This window comes from Mus musculus, chromosome 14 (genome assembly GCF_000001635.26).
Source record: "Mus musculus strain C57BL/6J chromosome 14, GRCm38.p6 C57BL/6J".
Classification (NCBI taxonomy): domain Eukaryota; kingdom Metazoa; phylum Chordata; class Mammalia; order Rodentia; family Muridae; genus Mus; species Mus musculus.
Window position 1 is genome coordinate 120,355,770 of NC_000080.6, and position 6,122 is coordinate 120,361,891.

Consider the following 6,122-nt stretch of genomic DNA (forward strand, 5'->3'; position numbering starts at 1 on the left):
CATGGAATTTTCTTTGGGTGGCGGGGAACAATCAGGACAAAGGGAATTTTCTAGTAAAACTGATGCTGTCACACGTTATTGAACACTGCCCAAGCCCACACATTAGGATCTTAGACCTTATATTAACCCTTGTTGGGTTTTATTGTGTTGTTAGCCTGAAGGCCATCATGACTGAAATAACCACACACAACTCTGAAATGTTACTACTGACCTCTGTTTCAGGGTATCTCTTTCTTCCCCTTTTATGTGTTCCTGAAGGGAACAGGTTACCCCTGGGGGGGGGGGGGGTGTTAGTAAATCAGGACAAAGAAGGTCCCAACACCAACAGGTCCCAGGGTCTTGGACCATATCTTCTAGCAATTGGAAACACTGAAGTCATTTGAAGACAGTGGACATGACTCTCAGTAATACTGACCAGGAAAGTGGGACAAACGCTGGTGGGGAAGACGTTGCCTCAGTCTGGGACTGGGAACAAATGGGACATGGGCCAGAGGAGGGAGGCGGAGCTTAATGCAGGCAGCAAGCTGCTGGGGTACGCTAACCGCCCAGCCGCCCGGCCGCAGTGTTTGGAATTTGAGAGTTATGCAGCTGAGGCCTGCAGGGAAGGAGAATGTGGTGGAGGATTTTGATGGTGAAGTAAAACAAAAAGCTCTCACCTTAAAGTAAAAGAAACTTTATCTGGATCCAAACCTGAGAGAGCCTGGGCTAGGACCACAGAGCTAGGTTACCGAAGGTTCCAGGTTCATGGAGTTCGATAGTAATGGAACAAGGAGAGTTAGATGAAGGGCTTTGAAAACCACACTGGTGGGCACTTCAGAGAGGCGGTTGCAGCAGCACGGGAGAATCTCTCCTGTAGGCCTCAGGCGCCATCCGAAGACATTCTTAGCTTATGGATCAGTGGGAGCTGGTGGTAAACTAATCTCATAGATTACAAGGATTTTTTAAAAATCTCTGTCACAGGATGTTAGTTCTGACACATAGGTGGGCACAGAAATGTCTTCTCAGGGGGGATTAAACAGACCTAAGATAAAATATAATTAGATGCTAGACCTGTAACATCCCACCACCCCCAACACGCTTGCTCGCACGCTCGCACGCTCGCGCGCGCGCGCACACACACACACACACACACACACACACAAACACACACACACCCATTGCAGCTCTCCCCAGGCCCAGTCGCTCAGTCTTTGCAGACACAGCCCCTTTCCCAGAATTCTTGTTTACAACAGAGATGATGATCACACCTTAAAAATAGAGCTAGGAAAGACCCTGAATGCCAAAGAGTTGAATATGGACATTAATTTGTTTGCCACAAGGAAATTTTTAAATAGGGAAGTTAAAAAGTTGAAATGCTTTTGCGATCACTACAGGGTCAAGTGTCAACTCTCGCACCTCAAGGTTTGGTTTACTGGGAGACAGGGTTTTCATTTTCGGGTTTTCTTTCAACTCTTTATTAGCATACGCTAATTATATGTCATGGATGGTGGATTTCATTATGACGTCTTCACACGTGTATCTTTTCTGTATTTTAGTAGCATTTACCCATTCCCCATTTCCCTTGTCCCCCTGAGGAGTTTCAGAGTCTCTTTCTAGGTGGTCCCCTTCCACTTTGCTCTGTGTGTTGGGGGAGGGCGCCCAGTGAGGTCCATGCTCCTGGCAGGGACACAGAGCGGGTAGTAGGTGTTTATAGGAGCATGGGCTCCTTTGCAGTGTCCTGCAGGGCTGAAGTGAGCGGAGACAGTGTCTCTATAGAAACAATCAATAGAAAAGTGCAATAGGGTCCTAAGTCAGTATGTCTGCTGTCCTCACTAAAGGGGACATTTGGACAGAGACAAGTCTGATATGAAAGGACATAGAGGAAGACAGCCACTTACAAGCCAGGGAGAGAAGCCTAGAACAGACTTCTCCCTCAGAGCCCTCAAGGAACACACCCGCTCATTTCCTGGTCTTGGACTTCTTGTCCCCTAGAGATGTCAGTCTATCCATTTCCGTGGATCAAGCTACTCAGGGTGTGGTCCTTTGGGCAGCCCAGAGGCGTTAACAGAGTGCCAGTGTATAATGTACAGAAGTGGACAAGAACGGAGTCACGTGGGCCTTATGATGGTGGCAGTGAGGAATCCGAGGGGAGGAGATGGAAAGTGTAGAGAAATGCTTCCCGACATTTGTGACAACGCAATGTCAGGACAAGGAGAGACGCGGAGAGACTCCAGCTGTGTGTGCTAATGGTTCTGGATCGGACACGGGAAGGGCTGGGTTCTGGATCGGACACGGGAAGGGCTGGGTTCTGGATCGGACACGGGAAGGGCTGGGTTCTGGATCGGACACGGGAAGGGCTGGGTTCTGGATCGGACACGGGAAGGGCTGGGTTCTGGATCGGACACGGGAAGGGCTGGGTTCTGGATCGGACACGGGAAGGGCTGGGTTCTGGATCGGACACGGGAAGGGCTGGGTTCTGGATCGGACACGGGAAGGGCTGGGTTCTGGATCGGACACGGGAAGGGCTGGGTTCTGGATCGGACACGGGAAGGGCTGGGTTCTGGTCAGTTTGGTCTCAGACTCCAGATACTTCCGTCACCCCAGTTCTACTGTTGCGCCTCTCTAGTGTCTCCGTGGGTAAAGGACTGCATAGCCTTGAACTATCTCACACTTCAAGAACCAAGAACAGACAGTGTTAATTACACAGGGCCCTGCATTAGATAGAATCAATATGTACCCATGTTACCTCTGCATTTGAGTAAGAGTCAGCCCACCTGTTCCTGAAAGGGATTGAAGGGAACTTTTAAAGTTCAGCATCTTTTTTTTTTTTCTTCTTTGAACAACTAAGTAGAAAATTGACCCAAAGGACGAAAGAAACATATTACAGGTCACCTGAGATGAACTCATTATTGGATTTGAACTTTAGCTCTGAGTTTCCTGGCAGTTAAGGCAAAAAGAAAAACATGTGTGTATTGTCTGATAAAAATCAGTGTAATATGATTAGCTCTTGAGGAAAACACAGAGATAGGCTGAGCGCTCAGATGAGGTTACACTTTAGAATATACCAATTCAAAATGCATTAAGAGCCATGCAAAAATCCATACTCTAATCCAGTAATTCTACTTACACGGAAAGGAGGCGGGGTGGACCGTGTGTGTGTGAAAACGTTTGTTTCAGAATTGTTTGTGAAAGTGCAGAACTGAAGGAACCAGAACGGGGAAAACAGGCCTCAACTCCTCTGCGTTTGCTCAAGTACATGTAACGGAGACGTCGTAGTCAAGGCAGACACTGTAGCAACAGAGACAAACAAGGTTTATGGAGACCGGTGAAGAACTATCTGAAAAGCAAGACGTGGTGGCACACACCTTTAATCCCAGCACTTGGGAGGCAGAGGCAGGCAGATTTCTGAGTTCGAGGCCAGCCTGGTCTACAGAGTGAGTTCCAGGACAGCCAGGGCTACACAGAGAAAACCTGTCTCGAAAACAAGCAAGCAAACAAACAAACAAACAAAAAAAACCCCAAAAAACAAAAAAACAAAGAACCGTCAGAAGAGATCTGGGTTGCTCACTATAGTGCCAGCTGTGCAAGCTGGAGGATCTGGGTTCAAGTCCCACCACCCACACAACAAGCTGAGCATGCGGTCATATGACTGTAATCCAAACCTGAGGATACTTAGACGGGAGGACCCTTGGGGTTTGAGCTTACTGGACAGCTGGTCTTGGCCAATTGGTGAGTTTCAGGTTCAGAAAGAGTCTGTCTCAAAAGACATGGTGGAGAGTGAAGAGAAGCTCTCCTGGCTTCAGCCTCTGGCCTTTGCACTCTCATACACACATACACATGCGCGCGCACATGCACACAGATGCACACATGCATGCACGCACACACACACACATGCACACACACACACATGCACACACACACACATGCACACACACACACACACACATGCACATGCACACACACACACATGCACACACACACACATGCACACACACACACACGCACACACACGCACGCACATGCGCACACACACATGCACACATGGTAATTGTGACAGAACTGTCCTGTTCACGCTCAGCTTCTCTCCGCTTACCTTACTTCCCCATTTTTTGTAATGTTTATAGTTAAATGTAAGAAAATGAACCTGCGCACATATTTAAGCTTTCCATTTAAGGAATGCTTTACAGAATTATGTTTTTAATTGAAAACAAAGAGAAACATATTGGGAAGGCAAAACCAGGAAACTGAAATTATATTACCTGTAAAGTGCTGTTACTGAATTTCTTGAAATAGCTTTGAGTTTTGAGATGTCTTTCTACAACACAAAACCATGAGGATGGTTGGTTGACACGCTGGGGGCCCAGTGTTTGTTCTTGAGTTCACAGGAGTTGTTGAAGCAAGCATGGGGAGGGTCCAGTGGTCCTTGTCCTTAACTTGTTTCTGAGCCCCAACCCTGAATCAGGATCTTCAAAGGAACTTCGAAGTACCAGTAGTTCTCCTCGTGACTAAGCTACCCATTTGCCTCTTTCTGTGCAGCTCACCAACATGCTTCTCTGAAGCGAGGAAAGGGCCCTTCTATGCCTTCTACCCACTTGAAGGCAAACGGTTATGACCAATTATTCCCACATAGTGTTAGGCTGAAGCAATGTAACTTTTTGCACTTTCTAAAAAGTGCAAAAGAGGAACATTCTAGAAAAGACTTAGCCTAGGCAATAGCTTTAGAAGAGATGGCACATAAAGGGAAAGTTCTGGTGTGCTTGTCTAAAAGTGCCCCAGACGTGGGCAGAGTCCTTCCAAGCATGTGGAAACAGATCGCTGCCATACACAATAATAGAATGGGGGGCAGATGGCTTCCATTGTTGAATAAAAAGACGTTAATAAAATCCAGTATTCTCTCACGATCAAAACAAAGATGTGTCTCATCTACCTTCAGCACTTCTGAGTCTTCTGCTAATTCCATGGGCTCCTTGGGTCAAGGGCTCTGCTATTTCCGTCCACTGTGCTACCTTTGGCTGGTGACTGACAGATTTGTTTGCGCTGCATTTTTAATGCTTTCTGAGTTGCTCGCACTGCAACGAACCATGGTTCAGAGCAAATACGAAACACCACTGAGAAATGAGTCCACCGTGGGAAACCCTTGCAATGGCTCCTCTTCACATTGTCTGAATGGCGTGGGGTTTGTTCTGACCACAATCCATGAGTTTAGAATTCAATTGTCAGTAGGGAGATCACAACTAACATTCCAGTTTTGACATTTTTTTTGTTTATTGGTCTTTGAAATTTTTAAATTTATCTTTTACACATTGAGTTTTTTTCCCCTCTGCTTTCACCATCTCCAGAGGGGAACACGCCTTCTAGAAATCTCTGTGCACAATCAATGATTGTCTTAGGGTTTCACTGCTGTGAAGAGACACCACTGACCACGGCAAGTCTCATAAAGGAAAACGTTCCATTAGGGCTGGCTTACAGTGTCGGAGGTTCAGTCCATTAATTATCATGGCAGGAGGCACAGCAGCATGCAGTCAAGCTTGGTGCTGGGGGAGCCAAAAGTTCTGCATGTTGATCTGCAGGCAGCAGGAGATTGTGTACCACACAGGGCAGGGGCGTAGCTTGAGCATAGAAGACCTCAAACAAGACCACGCCTGTTCCAATAAGACCATGCCTCCTCATAGTCTCGCTTCCCACAGCTAAGCATTCAAACACATGAGTCTATAGGAACCATACCTATTCAAATGATTTCACTGGTGTCTGTATTCTGTGTATCTCACAGAAGAATTTACAGCTCTGGAAATTGTCACGTGGGTCTTTCCCAATAACTTTTGTTTATAACTGATCTTTGGTGGCCTGCGTGACGGTGTAGACCTGGTGGAAAACCACTATCCAATGGAGCAGCAGTGCTCAGTGGGAGGACTAACCAGAAACTCAGGAAGAAGCAAGTTCTAGAAACTTCCCAGGAGAAATTACGTAATTACATGTACACATGGCAAAAAGATACACAATATGTACTCACTGATAAGTGGATATTAGCCCAGAAACTTAGAATACCCAAGATATAAGATACAATTTGCTAAACACATGAAACTCAAGAATAACGAAGACCAAAGTGTGGACACTTTGCCCCTTCTTAGAATTGGGAACAAAAC

General features: G+C 46.5%; 1 protein-coding gene across 13 annotated transcripts in view; it reads left to right on the forward strand.

Annotated features, from left to right (window-relative positions):
- Window positions 1–6,122, forward strand: part of Mbnl2 (muscleblind like splicing factor 2) — a 156,047-nt gene that overhangs the window by 80,118 nt on the left and 69,807 nt on the right. The gene's annotated exons all lie outside the window — the stretch shown is intronic.